Genomic DNA, 20,467 nt, shown 5'->3' on the forward strand with positions numbered 1-20,467 from the left:
CTATGAGTTGAGGATATGCTTCCCATCCAATTTTCTTATAAATTGGCAAACAGGGTCTTTTTTAGTCGGATTCTCAAGACTATGACGCTTATCTTGGAATTGTTTCCACAAACGGAGAAATTCAATATGCACATGTCCACTAGAATGCGTCTCAAGAGTCAATAAGATGTTATCTAAAGACTCCTTACTCAGCCAATTCTTAATGAAACCAATTTATCTTCTCTGTTATTAGAAACACATCCCAAAGATCTGCATCGTTTGTCACAAGTCCATCTTGCACACTTATGACAAACCCCTAAACTTTTGGCTCTTCGTTTTTTCGCATAAGTGCTTTTTCCTAATCCAGGCAAATACCGAATGAGCAATGATTGTGGAACTTCTCCTCTTAATCGGACCTTAGCTTCTATTACAAGACGAATATCTTCTGGAATTCCTTTTTGCATTAGCAATCTCAATCTTTCACACCTTCCTGCATAAATTTTTCTTAGAACATTTTCAGAAACAGAGGGAAAATATTTACAAATTTTTGAGAGAATTTCATCCATATTGAAAAGAAAAGAAATGATATTTTTTTTAATTTTTGTATCAGCAATTATGGAAAACTGATTAAACCGACTATGAGAGTCACGGAGTACCGTTATCCGCCATTTAACCTGGAAAATAAAAAGATTAAGGAAACCTGAAATAAAAAAAAACAAAATTAATTGCAATACAAAAAATCAAGGATCGGAAAGGGAAATAAACTCTTCTTTAAAGATTTCATTTTCTAAAAATGGTTTAAACCTTTGTCCATTTACTTTAAAAACATCACCATTTTTAGGATTTTCAATGTCCACAGCTCCATAAGGGTACACATGTTTTACAACATATGGACCTGTCCATCTTGATCATAATTTTCCTGGGAATATGTGAAGTCGCGAATTATAAAGCAAAACTTTTTTACCAATCTCAAAAGATTTTCTAAGAATTGTTTTATCATGAAATGATTTGATTTTTGCTTTATAAATCCTTGAATTCTCATACGCGTCATTTCTGAGTTCATCAAGTTCATTAAGTTGCAATTTACGCAATTTGTTGGCATCATCCATGCTTGAATTTAAAGTTTTGATCGCCCAATAAGCTTTATGTTCCAATTCCACAGGCAAATGACAATGTTTTCCATAAACCAACCTATAGGGAGACATATTCAATGATGTTTTAAAAGCTGTTCGATATGCCCAAAGTGCATCATTAAGTCGCAGAGACCAATCTTTTCTATTTGAGTTAACAGTTTTTTCCAAAATTTGCTTTATCTCCCTATTAGCTAATTCAACTTGTCCATTTGTTTGAGGATGATAAGGAGTAGTTACTTTGTGAGTAATACCATATTTTTTCATTAATGAAGCAAATGGTTTATTAACAAAGTGAGTTCCCCCATCACTTATCATGGCTCGAGGAATTCCAAATCTACTAAAAATATTTTCTTTTAAAAATTTGATGACGATTTTATGATCATTTGTTCGACATGGAATTGCCTCTATCCATTTGGAAACATAATCAACTGCAACTAAAATATACAAGTATCCAAACGACGGTGGAAAAGGTCCCATAAAATCTATTCCCCAACAATCAAAGATTTCAATTTCAATAATAGGATTCAAAGGCATCATGTTTCTTTTTGAAATCGCACCCAATTTTTGACAATTTTCACAGATCTTGCAGATTTCGTGGGTGTCTTTAAACAAAGTGGGCCAATAAAATCCACACTGCAAGATTTTTGCAGCTGTTTTCTTTGAAGAAAAATGTCCTCCGCATGCTTCTGAATGACAAAATTTAATGACACTACTTACCTCATTGTCGGGTATGCAACGTCGAAAAATTTGATCCGGACAATACTTGAACAGATACGGATCATCCCAATAAAAGTTTTTTACCTCATTCAAAAATTTTCTTTTATCTTGAGAACTCCATTGCGGTGGCATTTTTCCTGTCACAAGAAAATTTACTATGTTAGCAAACCAAGGTGTAGTAGTAACTGAAAATAGATGTTCATCAGGAAAATTATCGTTAATTGGTGTCNNNACTGACTGCATAATCACTCGCATCGCACATGATTTCAAATGGTAAAGACCAATCAGGAGGTTGCATGATAGGAGATGATGTTAAATGTCGAATGATTTTATCAAAAGCATTTTGACATTCTTGAGTCCACTCAAATGCACTGTCTTTTGTTAAGAGGTTACAAATGTGTTTAGAGATTAAACTAAAATCCTTTATAAACCTCCTATAAAATCCAGCATGTCCCAAAAATGAGCGAATTTCTTTAATGGTTTTTGGAGGGGGTAAATTGGCAATGACATCAAATTTTGCTTTATCAACTTCAATTCCATGAGATGACACGACATGTCCCAAAACAATTCAAGAAGTAATCATGTAATGACATTTTTCCCAATTTAAAATAAGACCTTTTTCCTCGCATCTTTTTAAAACTTTTTCCAAATTTTTAAGACAATTATCAAATGTATTCCCAAAGACAGTTAAATCATCCATGAAAATTTCCAAACATTTTTCAACCATGTAGCAAAAAATGCTTAGCATACATCTTTGAAATGTTGCTGGGGCATTACATAATCCAAATGACATCCTTCTAAATGCAAATGTTCCAAAAAGACATGTGAATGTAGTTTTATCTTGATCTTCGAGTGCAATGGGAATTTGATAATAACCTGAATATCCATCAAGAAAGCAGTAGTATGGATGACCTGCTACTCTTTCTAAAATTTGTTCCAAAAATGGTAATGGAAAACGATCTTTTCTAGTGGCGTCATTTAATTTTCTATAATCAATACACATCCGCTAACTAGATGGGACTCAACTTGTTAACAATTCACCTTTTTCATTTTTTATCACTTTGATGCCAGATTTTTTCGGAACTACTTGTGTTGGGCTTACCCACTTACTATCAGAAATAGGGTAGATAATCCCAACATCAAGTAGTTTGAGAACTTCAGTTTTCACAACATCTTTCATGTGTGGATTTAATCTCCTTTGGGATGTGTTTCCAATAACAAAGAAGATAAAATTGGTTTAATTAAGAATGGGCTGAGTACAGAGTCTTTAGATAACATCTTATTGACACTTGAGACGCATTCTAGTGGACACGTGCATATTGAACTTCTCCGTTTATGGAAACAATTCCAAGATGAGCATCATCGTAATAGTCTTGGGAATCTGACTAAAAAAACCATGTTTGCCAATTTATAAGAAAGTTGGATGGAAAGCATATCCTCGACTCATAGAAGGCGTTGAATCAGTTTCTGGACGTAAAACCAGAGGAAAATTGTGAGCCACAATCAAACTACTGTCTATATGCATGTGTGTCATTATTGTTTTTACTGTTTATTCTGCTTACAGCTGTGACCCATAGTTTTGTCATGATAACATATTACCCCTATAAAATCTCTCATTCTGAAGTTCCTTAGCATGCCATCTAATACATGAAGGTTAATTTTTCTGCTACCAATGGTTCTATCAAAACATCCGGGAAAAATAAAGAGGTGAAACTGGAATATCAGTTTCAAGCTGATGTGGTGGCCAAACAAATTCTGGCAAAGACAGGTTCATTTGATAATTTATGTGATGACCCGTTACTTAAAATAGTACTACTTTTATATTTGCGAAAAAATTTAAAACTTACTTATTATATAATTTATTATAAGTATAAATCTTAAAATTAAATAACGGTCACCACGCATAATAAAAATAAAGTTAAAATTAAAACTCCATCAATTCAAATACCAAAACCATAAAAATTCCAAGTGAAAACAACCACAATGATTTGAAAAAAAGCCTAACATTATATAAAAAGTATCAACTTACTAGTCACCAAAACCAGTGCAAAAAATCAGATTATATAGTTTTAAACATCCATAAGAAAATCCGGTGAACTACAAAGTCCTCGGATTTGAGCTGCTACTAGTCCGAGACTGCTCACTGGTCACCACCTCCAGCCTCCTCATTTACACCATTTGCATCGATTAAATCTAGTGAGTCTAATGACTCAACATGCATAAAATGTTAATAGCAAATAATATGTAATAAAAAATCATGCAAATTTAACGTAGCTCGTACATAGTATAATATAAGCATAAATATGTATAACGCGACTGTGGAGACCCGGACGTTAATTCATTTCTTAATCATTCTTTGGGAATAATTCAATCAATTAAGATAAACAGGGTCTAAAATTTTTTTTTTTTAAAATGCGGAACGTAATGGAATCATTCTAATATACATATCAGTATAACAGTACAAGTGTTGTACAGCATACAACAAACGAAACTAGGGTTCAACTACTATATATCAAGTGCTGAAACCTAACTACTTCTGATCCGGATCACCACGCTAACTTGTCCTTTCTCTCATCCTCTTCTTGACCCTGATCCTGTCCCACCTGTTGTCATGCACACATACAAACAAGACAACAGCCGGATAACTCCGATGAGAATATAATCTCAGTATAAACAATGTATACATGCAATGCATAAAATCATATACAAAAGCATAAACCATGTATCACAAAACATAAATCATAATTTATGACACATTAGTGAATACAGATAAAACTCTTTGACTCGTCATTTCAGACTCGACTCATCTCTATTCTAGGGATCCCGGTTCCTGGACATTAACACATATATCGAATCCCAGCGATAGGAATCGATCCACTCCTAAGNAATAACATACAAGTATGTGATTCAGGGAAACTCAAGTCTAGCCTGACCCAAGTCGATCTCCCGGTTAACATTGATTTATACCTTTCTTGTCGTAGTTCTGACGAAGTCGAAGTCCTGAATTCGAAGCTGTCAATACCAATCTGAAATGACGTGTCGAATAGGAACAATATCAATAGACAACTCATATCAATACTCATTCTGATCAATACTTAAATCTAATTCTGTTTCGATGGCATAACAGTATAGTCTTGATATCCCCGTCAACTCAGACAACAATATATATCAATTACAAATCATAATCAGTAGTCAATATCATCCATACTCTCAGAAATCTGAATAATCTCAATTCCATCTCTGAAAAATCATAACAAATGTATAAACAATCTGTTCTTCAATCTGTTCTCGGTTCTACGATATCTAATATCTCAAGAACATCTTATATAAATCATATCCGATTCCTTCAATATCATATTTTCAAATCATATCAAAACATAAGAAAACTTACGTCTTGTTGAAGCTCTTGTCGATAGAAACATAGCACCAAACTCGGATTGAAATTTTAACGGCTGGATCTTGCACAAATCACAAGTTTAGGCAAAGAAGAAATATGAGAATTGCTCTGAATGTTGTTCTCGATTCTTGCCGAAAGTCTGAAGGAAATGAAATGAAGATTTTGGATTTAAATTGCATGGCAAGGAAACTTGTCTTATTTTCATGCATATCAGGCGGCGCGCGGGCGGTCACAATCTACCGCTCGGGCGCGGAACCTTCTGCCCGAGTACTCAAGTTGTGACACACTGGCGCTCGGGCGGTACTTTTCTGCCGCTCGGGCGCCAGACATTCTGTCCAAGTACTAACCGTGTTCAGCACTGGCGCTCGGGCGGTCTTTTTCTACCGCTCGGGCGCCACAGGTTCTGTCCAACATCTTGGCTTGTATTGCACCGACGCCTGGCTTCTCCACTTGAGCTCCTACAATCTCAATACTGTTAATTAATCCACTTCTGAGTACAGTAATTACATCTCGGGCATTACATTTCACCCCTCCTGAGATACGATTTCGTCCTCGAAATCACAGGCAATCAAATCATATCAGAAAGAAATGTATAACAAAAGCAGAAATAGAAAACTCACATCATCGAAATAACTCTGGGAATTCCTACCTCATGTCCGATTCAGTCTCCCAGGTAGTTTCTTCAGTGCCATGATGACTCCACTGAACTTTCACAAGCGGAATAGTCTTCGTTCTGAGCTGCTTTTCTTTACGATCGAGAATCTGTATCGGGCTTTCGAAGTAACTCAGTGTCTCGTCAAGCTCGGCCTCATCTGGTTGAATAATATGTGAAGCATCAGAAATATACTTCCGCAATAAAGATACATGAAAGACATCATGTATTCCAGATAGAGAAGGCGGTAATGCAAGTCGATAGGCACGATCTCCTATCTTCTCGAGAATCTCATACGGCACAATATAACGTGGAGACAACTTCCCTTTCTTTCCAAATCTAACAACTCCTCTAAAAGGTGAAATCTTCAAGAATACTCGGTCTCCAGCCTCAAATACCAACGATCTTCGTCGAACATTAGCATATTTGGCTTGTCTGTCTTGAGCTGTCTTCATTCTCTTCTGAATCAGCTTCACTTTTTCATTCATATCTCTGATCATATCAGGTCCAATCTCAGGTACCTCAGAGATATCATCCCAATACAGAGGGGATCTGCACTTCTTTCCGTACAACACTTCAAACGGTGCCATCTCAATACTCGTATGATAGCTGTTGTTGTACGAAAACTCACAAAGTGGCAATAAATCTCGCCAACTAGTGCTAAAGTCAAGCACTACAGCTCTCACATATCTTCCAGTGTCTGAATAGTCCGCTCTGACTGTCCGTCGGTCTGTGGATGATATGCGGTACTCAGATGCAACTTCGTACCAAGAGCCTGCTGTAAACTCTGCCAAAAGTGTGAAGTAAACCGAGGATCACGGTCTGATACCATCGACTTCGGCACTCCGTGCAATCTGACCACTTCTCTGACATAGACCTCAGCCATCTGGTCATGTCGATATGTCATCTTGTATGGAATAAAACAAGCGGATTTGGTTAATCGGTCAACAACCCAAATCACATCACAACCTCGGGAGGATCTCGGTAACTGCGTCACAAAATCCATGGAAATGTGATCTCATTTCCATTCAGGAATAGACAAACTCTGCAGTAGACCTCCTGGTTTCTTTCTTTCTGCTTTCACCTGCTGGCAATTCAGACATCTGGATACAAACTCTTCAATATCAGCTTTCATTTGTTTCCATCAGAACTGTCTTTTCAAGTCATTATACATCTTTCTGCCACCATGATGAATACTAAATCGACTGCTATGCGCTTCTGGCAATATCTGTTGTCTCAACTCTGAAACATCTGGCACAACCAATCGATTATTCACATACAGTACATTGTCACGTACCTGATATTCTGATCGATGCCCTGCTCTGACCATCGATATAGAATTCTGCACATTCTGATCAACTTTCTGAGCCGCTTTAATTCTCAAAATCAGTTTTGGTTCGACTTGAACAGCATATAATCTCAATGGTCTATGATCTGTCTCAAATATCAATCCAGACAAACAGCAATCTTCTATCAAATTGGAAACACCTATCGTCGATAAGGATAGAGAACATACCTTTCGACTCAATGCATCAGCTGCTGCATTCGAATTTCCCGAATATTTGATTCCACAATCAAAGTCTTTCAGCAAATCAAGCCATCTTCTCTGTCTCATATTTAATTCTGACTGCGAAAACAGATATTTCAAACTTTTGTGATCAGAATAAATCTCAAACTTCTCACCGTAGAGGTAGTGTCAGCATATCTTCAAAGCAAATACAATAGCTGCCAATTCAAGATCATGAATTGGATAGCGAGTTTCATATGGCTTCAACTGTCTCGAAGCATAGGCAATGACATGCCCCCGCTGCATCAAAATACATCCCAATCCTCTGTGAGAAACATCACAATACACAATAAAATCACCAGTACCTGATGGAATAGTCAAGATCGGAGCACTGGTCAGTCTTTTCTTCAACTCAAGAAAACTGGACTCACAGTCTTCAGACCATACAAATGGAGCGTTCTTCTGAGTCAATTGCATAATCGATTTAGCAATACTGGAGAAATCTTTAATGAATCATCGATAATACCCTGCCAAAACCCATAAAACTACGAATCTCTGGTACTGATATCGGTCTCGGCCAACTGATCACAGCCTCAATCTTGCTAGGATCAACATAAATACCATCTCCGGATATGTGACCCAGAAATACAACCTGTCTCAACCAGAATTCACATTTCGACAGTTTTGCATACAATTTCTCAGTTCTCAATGTTCTCAACACAATTCTCAGATGCTCAGCATGCTCAATCATATTTTTCGAATAAATCAAAATATCATCGATAAAAATAATCACGAAATCATCGAGATACTTCTGAAACACACAGTTCATCAGACCCATAAAAACAGCTGGAGCATTCGTCAAACCAAACAGCATGACAATAAACTCATAATGTCCATACCTGGTTCTGAACGCTGTCTTCGAGATATCAGAATCTCTGACTCTCAACTGATGGTATCCAGATCTCAGATCGATCTTGGAATAAACAGAAGAACCCTGCAACTGATCAAATAAATCATCAATACGAGGCAAAGGATATTTATTCTTTACTGTAGCCTTGTTCAGTTGCCGATAGTCAATGCAAAGTCTCATTGACCCATCCTTCTTCCTCACAAATAACACTGGAGCACCCCAAGGAGAAACACTCGGTCTAATGTATCCCTTGGCCAGTAAATCTTCCAACTGATCTTTCAATTCAATTGGTGCCATTCTGTACGGAGCTCTAGAAATCGGAACTGTACCTGGTACCAGATCAATATTGAAATCTATCTCTCGAATCGGAGGCAATCCCGGAATGTCGTCTGGGAAGACATCAGCAAATTCATACACCACTGGCAGGTCTGCCAATGATGGACTCGATTTCAGTAAATCAACTGAATAGACAAGGAACCCCTCTGCTCTTTTCTGTAACAATCGAGTCGTAGACATAACAGATATCAAAGGAATTCTAGATCTAGAACCCTTACCGTAAAATTTTCACTCATCAGCCATGTCAGGTCTGAATCTCACAATCTTGTGGTAACAATCAACGGTAACTCAGTACTTGGTCAACATATCAATACCAATAATACAGTCAAAATCAGACAACCCAAGCACAATACAATCTATCTCAATCTCATGCCCTTCATACTGCAGTGTACAATGTTTAACCGAATTCACGGATACCAAACCTTTCCCCAACGGAGAAGAAACAGACACTACAGCAGATAAGGACTCAACAGGTAATGCATGACTCAATGCAAATCGCTCAGATATGAAGGTATGAGATGCACCAGTATCTATCAATACATAAGCAGGATAACCACATAAAGAACAGTTACCTGCAACAACATCGTCTGGTGCTTCTTGAGCCTGCTCTTCTGTCAAAGCAAATACTCTGGCCTGCTGTCTAGGAGGCTGGCTAACAGTCTGGCTTCTTTCTGGCCTCTGCTGTGACTGGGTGGATGGTGGTGGCTAGAAAGAATGTACAGCTGATGATCGTCTATCAGTCTGAGCCACTGATCCAACTGACTCTGCTCCCTGGGATCCTTGGGAACCTCTCTGTGGACAAACTCTGGCAAAGTGTCCCTGCTGTCTGCAGATACGGCAACTACCAATCACTCCTTGGCATTGCTCAGTGGGATGTCTCCCTCCGCAAGTTCTGCAGTAAACTCCGGTATAACTCTGGCTTTGTCGTGAACCACTGGAGCTAGAAGAACTGCTGTCAGACTTCTTAAACTGTTTTCCTCGGGCATTCAGAAAATATTTCTTTCCACTACTGCTGCTACCACTCTCAAATCTGGGAAGAGGTTGCTGTGGTCTCGGTGCTGAAGGAACATACGAAGCTCCTTTCTGTCTCATCAGACCAGCTTCAGCTCCTTTTGCTCTGTTCAGGGCATCAACAAATTTATTCGGTCGCCCTGTGTTCACCAATGTAAAAATCTCAGGATTCAGGCCATTGATGAACTGATCAGCAACAGCTTCATCATTCTCGGCAACGTGAGGAGCAAATCGGAGCAATGTAGAGAATTTGGCCACATATTCTTCAATATTCAACTGATCCTGTCTCAAATTCGCAAACTCTGCCCCTTTGTCTTTCCTGTACGACACTGGGAAACATCTCTGATAGAACTCAGTTTTAAAGACATTCCAAGTGATATTCGTACCTCGATGCTCCAACGCTCTCTTTGTTGTGGTCCACCAGTTCTTTGCAACATCATGCAACTGGTGCCCAATCAATTTAACTCTCCGCTCATCAGTGTAATCCAACGAATAAAACAGCATCTCAATGTCATCTATCCAACACTCACAGCCAACAGAAGTCTCTGTTCCTTTCAGGGTTGGTGGTTTGAAAGACTGAAATCTCTTCAGTAGCGTTTCCATCGGAGTTGCTGTAACATCCATCGGATTAGCCGAAGTACTGCCCTGTTCCGGTACTCTTCGGGGAGGCATATCTGATTATCAAAAGGATTAGTAACCCAATACATTAAATCTGTTTCAGTTCAGTCCCCCCTCCGATCATCTTACTGCTGATCAAGAATCGGTTCTGATACATTCTTAATTAATACAGTTTACCAATCTAATCAGATAATCAGGTAAACATGTAATAATAAAAGCAGTAATCATGCTAGCACACAAAATCAGGAAAGAAAACCCAATCTCCTCTACTCACTAGCTTCTATTTCAGTCTACAGAACCTACAGTTCTAGACCTACTGCTATGTTCTAGTTTAATCTCAGGAACCTACGGCTCTGATACCACCTGCTGTGGGGACCCGGACGTTAATTCATTTCTTAATCATTCTTTGGGAATAATTCAATAAATTAAGATAAACATGGTCTAAAATTTTTTTAAAAAAAAATGCGGAACGTAATAGAATCATTCTAATATACATATCAGTATAACAGTACAAGTGTTGTACAGCATACAACAAACGAAACTAGGGTTCAACTACTATATATCAAGTGCTGAAACCTAACTACTTCTGATCCGGATCACCACGCTAACTTGTCCTTTCTCTCATCCTCTTCTTAACCCTGATCCTGTCCCACCTGTTGTCATGCACACATACAAACAAGACAACAGCCGGATAACTCCGGTGAGAATATAATCCCAGTATAAACAATGTATACATGCAATGCATAAAATCATATACAAAAGCATAAACCATGTATCACAAAACATAAATCATAATTTATGACACATTAGTGAATACAGATAAAACTCTTTGACTCGTCATTTCAGACTCGACTCATCTCTATTCTAGGGATCCCGGTTCCTGGACATTAACACATATATCGAATCTCAGCGATAGGAATCGATCCACTCCTAAGAAACATCGATATAAATCAAATATCCAGTGTCTTGGCATATCCGCCATAGACTTAGCATATCCGCCATAGACTTAGCATATCCGCCAATGCCTATTCTGACAATGTGCAATGGGCCAGTGACTACTCTGTCATAATCTGGCAAATCTGTCAGTGACTCTCACTCAATAGCTATCTGCTATTCTCTGTTTTCTATAAATCAATAGACTAAGCATACTCATTCAAACAATATAAAAGTATGAAACCAATAACATACAAGTATGTGATTCAGGGAAACTCAAGTCTAGCCTGACCCAAGTCGATCTCCCGGTTAACATTGATTTATACCTTTCTTGTCGTAGTTCTGACGAAGTCGAAGTCCTGAATTCGAAGCTGTCAATACCAATCTGAAATGACGTGTCGAATAGGAACAATATCAATAGACAACTCATATCAATACTCATTCTGATCAATACTTAAATCTAATTCTGTTTCGATGGCATAACAGTATAGTCTTGATATCTCCGTCAACTCAGACAACAATATATATCAATTACAAATCATAATCAGTAGTCAATATCATCCATACTCTCAGAAATCTGAATAATCTCAATTCCATCTCTGAAAAATCATAACAAATGTATAACCAATCTGTTCTTCAATCTGTTCTCGGTTCTACGATATCTAATATCTCAAGAACATCTTATATAAATCATATCCGATTCCTTCAATATCATATTTTCAAATCATATCAAAACATAAGAAAACTTACGTCTTGTTGAAGCTCTTGTCGATAGAAACATAGCACCAAACTCGGATTGAAATTTTAACGGCTGGATCTTGCACAAATCACAAGTTTAGGCAAAGAAGAAATATGAGAATTGCTCTGAATGTTGTTCTCGATTCTTGCCGAAAGTCTGAAGGAAATGAAATGAAGATTTTGGATTTAAATTGCATGGCAAGGAAACTTGTCTTATTTTCATGCATATCAGGCGGCGCTCGGGCGGTCACAATCTACCGCTCGGGCGCGGAACCTTCTGCCCGAGTACTCAAGTTGTGACACACTGGCGCTCGGGCGGTAATTTTTTGCCGCTCGGGCGCCAGACATTCTGTCCAAGTACTAACCGTGTTCAGCACTGGCGTGCGGGCGGTCCTTTTCTACCGCTCGGGCGCCACAGGTTCTGTCCAACATCTTGGCTTGTATTGCACCGACGCCTGGCTTCTCCATTTGAGCTCCTACAATCTCAATACTGTTAATTAATCCACTTCTGAGTACTGTAATTACATCTCGGGCATTACAGCGACTTTCCTATATAAACAATTTCATAAAATCATATTTTCATGCTCGTCATAGTAATCGTAATCATAAATCATTTTGTGTGAAATTCTGTTCAATGTAAGTTGCCCATAACATAAATCGTTTGATCAAACTAACAACATTACTGGGCTGGAAGGGATCACCACAGCCCTAGGATTGGATGTTGACTTCCTACATAACATAATTCCTACGAAGAGCTTGGAGAGGTCCTCTGACAAGTTCTTCGGCTTCCAAACCCGTAACATAATTTGGCCACAAGACAAATCGCATATCTCAAAAATAATTATTTTGCACGTCTTACATAATTACGAACATTGTGAACCTTGCTGGATCGTCCTCGGACATGCTGCCATAATATCCTAAAATTTATACCCAAAACAGCCCCTAAAATGCATTCGAACACATACGACTCTCGAATTAAATAAAACCACTTACGACGTACCAATCGACTCGGGACTCAACCCACAAATAAAACACATCCCAACATACTGCACAAGGCCCTAAATAAGAGCCAAACCATGCTCGACTCCTGTACCACGTACCACAAACCATAACAACACAAGCTGTCCCAACCAGCGATACTATGGCACTTATGCGTTCCGTACGATTTCCTATCGAGTCCAACTCAAACCAAGCCCTAGAAACGACCCTTAGAATTCACTTAAGACCTTGGATTGACCCGTTCTAGCCCATGACACACGCACAATCCCTTAAACAACAAAAGTCGTGAGCCCTAAATAGTGACCATCCCATGCGCGCATGATGCAATCCCGACTCCAGCGGCTTTGATAACCAACCAACCCCTGACCAAACCATACCATGCTTACCCAAGGATCCTAAGACCCTGCCTACACCCTAGCCCCGAGCCTGGTCCAGCCTACACTGAACCTAACTCCACCAAGCCGCGAACATCGATGCCAACACCGGCGGCTTTTAAAACAGTTGTCTTTCAATTTTTTTTTTATAAAATTTGTTGTTAATATTAAATTTTACGACGGTTTTTCAAACCCGTCACTAAATTGTACCAAACCGTCGCTAATTTAAAACTTGTGACGGTTTTTGTATAACCGTCGCTAATTTTAGCGACGGTTTTAAGCAAAATCATCGTCGATTTAAAATTAGCGACGATTTGGCAAAAACCGTCGCTAAAACTTGAGACGGTGTTTTTATAACAGTCGCTAATTTTAGCGACGGTTTTAAGCAAAACAGTCGTCGATTTAAAATTAGCGACGGTTTGGAAAAATCCGTCGACGGTTTTGCGTCGCTAAAACTTGCGATAGCTTTTTTATAACAGTCGCTAATTTTAGAGAAATTTTAAAGCAAAACAGTCGCCGATTTGAAATTAGCGACGTTTTGCGTCGTTGGCAAAAATCGTCGCTAAATTTAGTGACGGTTTTGTAAAAACCATCGCTATATATAGCGACAGACTGAAAACAAACCGTCGCAAATTTTAAATTACTGACGGTTGGATAAATAACTGTCGCTAATAGCAACGGTTATATAAAAAATCGTCGCAAACTGTCTATAAATATCCTCATTCTCGGTCCATTTTCTTCCACACCACTTCACAACACTTAAAATTTTACTCCCTTACACAATTTTAGTTTCAATTTAGGGTAAATTTTTTCGCTTTAATTTTTGGTAAATTTTTTTGATCAAGAATATTGTTAGCATAGTAAGATTGTGAGTTTTTTTATATTTATTAAATTATTAAAAGTAATTTTTTTATTTTACTGAAAAAATTAGCGATGGAAATCATGCCAAACCGTCGCTTAATTTATAAAAAAATCATCGCTAATTTTAGTGAGAGTTTAGTAAATCGTCGCTATTTAGCGACGGTTGTACATAAATACCGTCGTTAATTTTAGCGATGGTTTTTCAACCGTCGCTAATCAATTTACGACGGTTTTTCAAAAATCTTCGCAAATTGTAGCTACCACAACACTCCAAACTCGTTGTCTTTCAGCGAACTCTTTAACCACAGGGCCTTCAACAACGGTTTCACAGACCTACGACATCGGTTTTTCTCCGTCGTGTTTAGACGTCTACGACAACGATTTTTCACCGTTGTCTTTGAGCACACCCTTTAACCACAGGACTTTTAACAACGATTTTATTTGACCTACGACAACGGTTTTTAACCTTTGTCTTTTGCCTTTTTTTTTGTAGTGATCCCTTAAGTGCGCGGTTGCGTTCCTATCGCTTTCTATTGCACCAGCTGCCTATAAGCCCATCCTGGGCCACCTAATGACATCTATACACGTCCCATAATATAACCATATGTAATATCAAGCCTTCGGATCGGTCCAGTGAAGCCGGCAATCAAAAACTCGAGAAAATAGAGAAGTTCATGCATAATATATATATAAAACGATTTTAATAACATTCTAGCAATCATATAATCAAACCAAAAATATTTCATGCATAATTTGTAACAAAATACAGTATATAACATGATCGATGAATAAAAGAAAGGTTTAGACATGCCTCTTGCATTTTAAACGCACGAAATATAAAAAACGAACGCGAGAAAGAACGGAGACCGGACGGTGCCGGTTTGCTGCATTTTAATGCTTCAAAAGTGACTAAAATATTCAAAAAATGTAGTGTGATGTCGCCCTAGGTTGTTTCTAGGAGAAACTCAAAAACAATCAAAGCCCTAGCTTTGAAGAATTCGGCCGACAGTGTGCTTTGAGTGTGTGTTTTTGGTGTTTTGTGTGTGGCGTGTGATGTGCATAGATTAAGGGTAGGACTCTTCTTATGTAGTAAAAATATTATTTACTAGGTATTTATATTAATTACTCAAGGTTTAATTAAGCCTTCAACTTTTGAAATTTGACCATTGAAGAGTCCTTAAAATTTTAAATTCTACCCATACGTTAAATATTACCTAATTTAATTAATTATGACAAAATAATTATTAAAATATTGTATATCTAGTGAAAGATTTTAAATCCCATACTTTTCGAAATTAACTAATTAAAATGTTTAACGTCTTTATTTCACTCGACAAATTAAATTTGGTCTTTAAAAACTAAAATTCATAAATCCTTTAAAATACCAAGATCTCGGCTTAAAATAAAAATATAACTTTAAATTTTAACGCCTCCATCGTCTCCGGTCTCCTTTCCCGTTTTGACATCGAAAATTCACCTCAAAACTAAAACTCGAGAAAATATTTTAATTTGAATAAAAATAAATATATATACGTTTAAAATAATTTAACCCATAGCATGCATTATCTAGATTATTAATTAAATTATTAAATTATTTCAATTATGCATGAGGTTAACACGTACTTGTTTTTGGGCACTACAATTCCTCCCTCCTTAAATAAATTTCGTCCTCGAAATTAAGGCTTACCAAACAACACTGTGTAGCGACTTCTCGTGTCGGCTTTGGTCTCCCAAGTAGCTTCCTCATCGTAATGGTTCAGGAACTTGACTTTGACCAACTTGGTAACTTTGTTCTATAGTCTCCTCTCCTGTCGGCTAGAATTTGAATAGGCTCTTCCTTGTATAACAGGTTCGGTGATAGTTGTAACGTCTCAAAGCTTAGTACATGTGAAGGATTCTTCATGTACTTCCTTAGCATAGAAACGTGGAACACATTATGTACTCCCGGCGGCAGTGCTACGCGATAGGCTAGTGTTCCCACTTTCTCAAGGATCTCGAATGGTCCTATGAATCTCGGACTTAATTTGACTTTCTTCCCAAATCTCATTACACCCTTCATAGGTGTTATTTTTGCAAAAAAAGTGATCCCCTACGGCAAACTCAGGGTCCCTCATTCTCTTGTTAGCGCAGCTCTTCTGACGAATCTAAGCAGTCTTCATCCTGTCCCGGATTTTGAATACTATATCCACGATCTGCTGAACAATTTCTTGACCAAGTTCTAATCTCTCGCCAACCTCATCCTAGTGAATGGGCGATCTGCACTTCCTCCCATATAATGCCTTGTAAGAGCTATACCTATAGATGACTGAAAACTGTTATTATAGGTAAACTCCACTAGAGGTAACTTAGATTTCCAATTTCAATGGAATTCGATCACGCAGACACGCAGTAAAGTTCCTAAAATTTGAATCACCCTTTCGAACTAGCCATCTGTTTGAGGATGAAATGTTGTACTGAATAGTAATTTCGTCCCCATTGCGGAATGCAAACTCTTCAGAGATGTGAACCTCGGGTCTCTGTCAGATTCGATGGTAACTGGGATTCTGTGCAATCTGACTATCTCTTGGATATAAAGTTCTTCATACTGCATCATAGAAAAGGTCGTCTTTATCGACAAGAAGTGCGCCGACTTGGTAAGAAGATCAACAATTACACAAATTGCATTAGATCCTTTGAGTGACCTCGGCAAACCGACTACGAAGTCCATAGTAATGTTCTCCCATTTCCACTAGGGAATAGGAAGCGTTTTCGAATCCCTGCTGGTCTCTGATGCTCTGCTATCACATACTAGCAAGTTAGACATTCAGATACAAAGCGTCAAATGTCTCGTTTCATTCCTTGCCACCAGTAAAGTATCTGCAAATCTTTATACATCTTGGTATCTCTTGGATGAGGGGAATATGGTGTTGTATGCGCATATGACAATATATTACCTCTAATGGAATCATCTCTAGATACCCAAATTCTTCCTCTATACCTCACAATCACATCGCTTACTGCATAAATATTACGGTCCTTAAATTTATCTCTCGATCATCATTTCTACAATTTATCGTCAGATGACTGTCCACTACGAATACGGTCTATCAAGGTGGACTGCACTGTCAAGGCAAATAATCTAGGAGCTCTGCCCCTAGAATAGAACACGATATCGAATTTCAGCATCTCTAGCTGTAGAAGTCCCTGTACCGACGACTGCGATACAACTCCTGGTTTCCTACTTAAGGAATCGACGACTACATTGGCTTTTCCCGGTGATAACTAATGTCGCAATCATAGTCTTTTAACAACTCTAGCCATCATCTCTGTCGCATGTTCAACTCCTTTTGAGTGAATAAATATTTGAGACACTTGTGATTAGTAAATATATGGCACTTCTCACCATACAAGTAGTGTTTCCATATCTTCAAAGAAAAAACCACGGCAGCTAACTCCAGATCATGAGTCGGATAATTCTTTTCATGCACCTTCAACTGTCTGGAGGCATATGTGATGACTCGGCCGTCTGCAACAATATGGCGCCTAATCCGATCTTAGAAGCATCGGTGTACAACACAAAGTTGCCTTGCCCAGTTAGCATGGCTAATACTGGCGTTGTTATAAGAGGTTGCTTCAAAGTGTCGAAACTCTTCTGGCAGTCAGAACTCCATACGAACTTCGCATTCTTCTTCGTCAATGAAGTGAGTGGCACTGCAAAAGAAGTAAATCCCTGGATAAATTTTCTGTAGTAACCCGTTAAGCCCAAGAAATTGCGGATCTCAGATGCTTTCTTTGGTTCAACCCATTCCTTCACTATTTCCACTTTGGACGGGTCAACCTCAATGCCGCTGCTAGCTGGAGATAACATGCCCAAAGATTCCACTTTCTCCAACCAAAACTCGCACTTGCTGAACTTTGCAAACAACTTCCGATTCTGCAACACTTGCGATGTGGTATGTAGATTCTGGCTATGATCCTCCTGGTTCTTCGTGTAAATGAGGATGTCATCTATGAATACAATGTCAAACTGATCCAATTAAAGCTGAAATATGTGATTCATGAGATCTATGAAGATCGCTGGAGTGGGTTTGACGCCCAAATAACTCACAAAGCCATCTGATATAAAAAAAGAATGAGCAGCCACAGAATCTAAAAGAGCATTTGTGGCTACTCCTGCTATATAGATATTTCCTGAGATAATATTAATATACACTCAACTCAACGATTCTAAAAAAGGAATAAACTTAATCTCATGCACATGCTGAATCTACTATCCTAAAGTTCTCATAATAATTTCAAAAATTTCCTACTAATATACCCAAAATTTCGAACAATACAAAATAAATTCAATAAATAATATGGTACTGAATAAATTATATTACTTGTCAAGAGTGTAGTTTCTGGGTCCGCCTCCTCGACATGCATCGCGAAGACTCTGCCTTGAGTCTGCTGCTTCGACTGTGGACAATTCTTAAGCATGCGGTCAGTCGATTCACACTTGAAACACTTGCTTGAACCCCATAAATACTCTCCCTCATGCTTGCGACTGCACTTTGGGCACACTAGATAGTCAGTAGGCTTCTGAACAGCCTTCTTTTGGGGTTGTTGTCCCTTGCCCTTGTTAGGTCCTTGAAACGAATTCTTAGCTGGCTGCTGAAACTTTCACTGAGGCTCCTAAAGGGGGCTCTTGCCCTGCCTTTCCTTCTCGATGTCCTTCTGATTCTATTCAGCTGCCAAACCTCTAGACACCGCAACTGCATAAGTAGTAGGGCCAGCAATACGAACGTCATGGCGCAAGATTGGTTGTAAACCATCAATGAAGTGCATTAGTTTCTCCCTAGCGTCATTAGCTATTAGTGGCACGAAGTGATACCCCTGCTCAAACTTCTTCACGAACTCCACCACATTGCGGTCTCCCTGCCTCAACATCATAAACACCCTAGTCAGTCGGGAGCGTATCTCAACAGTGAAGTACTTGGAGTATAATACCTTCTTAAAGCCTTCCCAAGTAAGAGTCCGTAGGTTCACTGACATTGATACTCCTTCCCACCATAATTGATCATCATCCTTCAACAAATAAATGACACACCTAACTCTATCAGCATCCTGCAACTCTATAAAGGTAAAGATTGCCTCTATGGACTTGATCCATCCTTCAGCCACCACAGGGATCAGTCATACCCCCAAAATCCTTAGGTTCCATCTTACGGAAACGCTCATATACTGCCTTTGACCTCGTCTTCCTATCCACCTCGGCATTTTTCCTGGAAAACTGCACAAAGACCTGGGTCATGCCCGCAAGAATCTGAGCCTGGAGGTCTGGTGGTGGACGTGGAGGGGAAGCTCTCTCCTCCTTACGAGCCTTGCGGCCCTCACGATCAGCCAAACTTCTAGGAGAAATAATGTTCCACAATTTAACCCAACACGTAACCAACATTCATAACCGAACTACTCACATAAAATGCTAAAAATGATTCAAAAACTTAAATATGCAGTTTAAAGAAACTCGTACTTAACACTTAATACATTTAAAACCATAAAAACTTATAGACTTGAGGCGTGATTTCCTGAGCTTCTCGCAACCGGCAGTAGGCACAACCTTATATCAGGAACCTTGCACTCTGATACCAACTATGACGACCCGTTACTTAAAATAGTACTACTTTAATATTTGCAGAAAAATTTAAAACTTTGTTATTATATTATTTAATATAATCATAACTCTTAAAATAAAATAACGGTCACTACTCATACTAAAAATAAAGTTAACATTAAAACTCCATCATTTTAAATACCACAACCATAAAAATCCCAAGTCAAAACGAGAACCATGATTTGAAAACTCTAACATAATATAAAAAGTCTCAACTTAGTAGTCACCAAAACCAGTGCAATAAAATCAAAGTAAATAGTTTTAAACGTTCATAATAAAATCTCATGAACTACAAGGTCCTAACGTGTTTGTACTACCACTAGTCCGAGCTTGCTCACTCATCACCACCTCCAACCTCCTCATCTACACCATATGCATGGATCAAGTCTAGTGAGTCTAATGACTCAGCATGCATAAACCGTGAATAGAAAATAATAAATAATAAAAATTTCTGCAAACTTAACGTGGCTCGTACATAGCACAATATAAGCATAAATATGTATAACGCAACTTTCCTGCATAAACATTTTCATAAAATTATATTTTCATGCTCGTAATACTAATGGTAATTGTAAATCATTTTGCGTAAAGTTCTGTTCAATGCAAGTGGCCCATAACATAAATCGTTTGATCAAACTAACCATAGTACTGGGCTGGCAGGGATCGCCAC

General features: G+C 38.4%; 1 pseudogene; it reads right to left on the bottom strand.

The window, feature by feature from the left end:
• Positions 1 to 2,412, bottom strand: LOC140981642 (uncharacterized; annotated as a pseudogene).
• Positions 2,413 to 20,467: the final 18,055 nt, after the last annotated feature.

This window comes from Primulina huaijiensis, chromosome 7, assembly GCF_012295235.1.
Source record: "Primulina huaijiensis isolate GDHJ02 chromosome 7, ASM1229523v2, whole genome shotgun sequence".
Taxonomy (NCBI): Eukaryota; Viridiplantae; Streptophyta; class Magnoliopsida; order Lamiales; family Gesneriaceae; genus Primulina; species Primulina huaijiensis.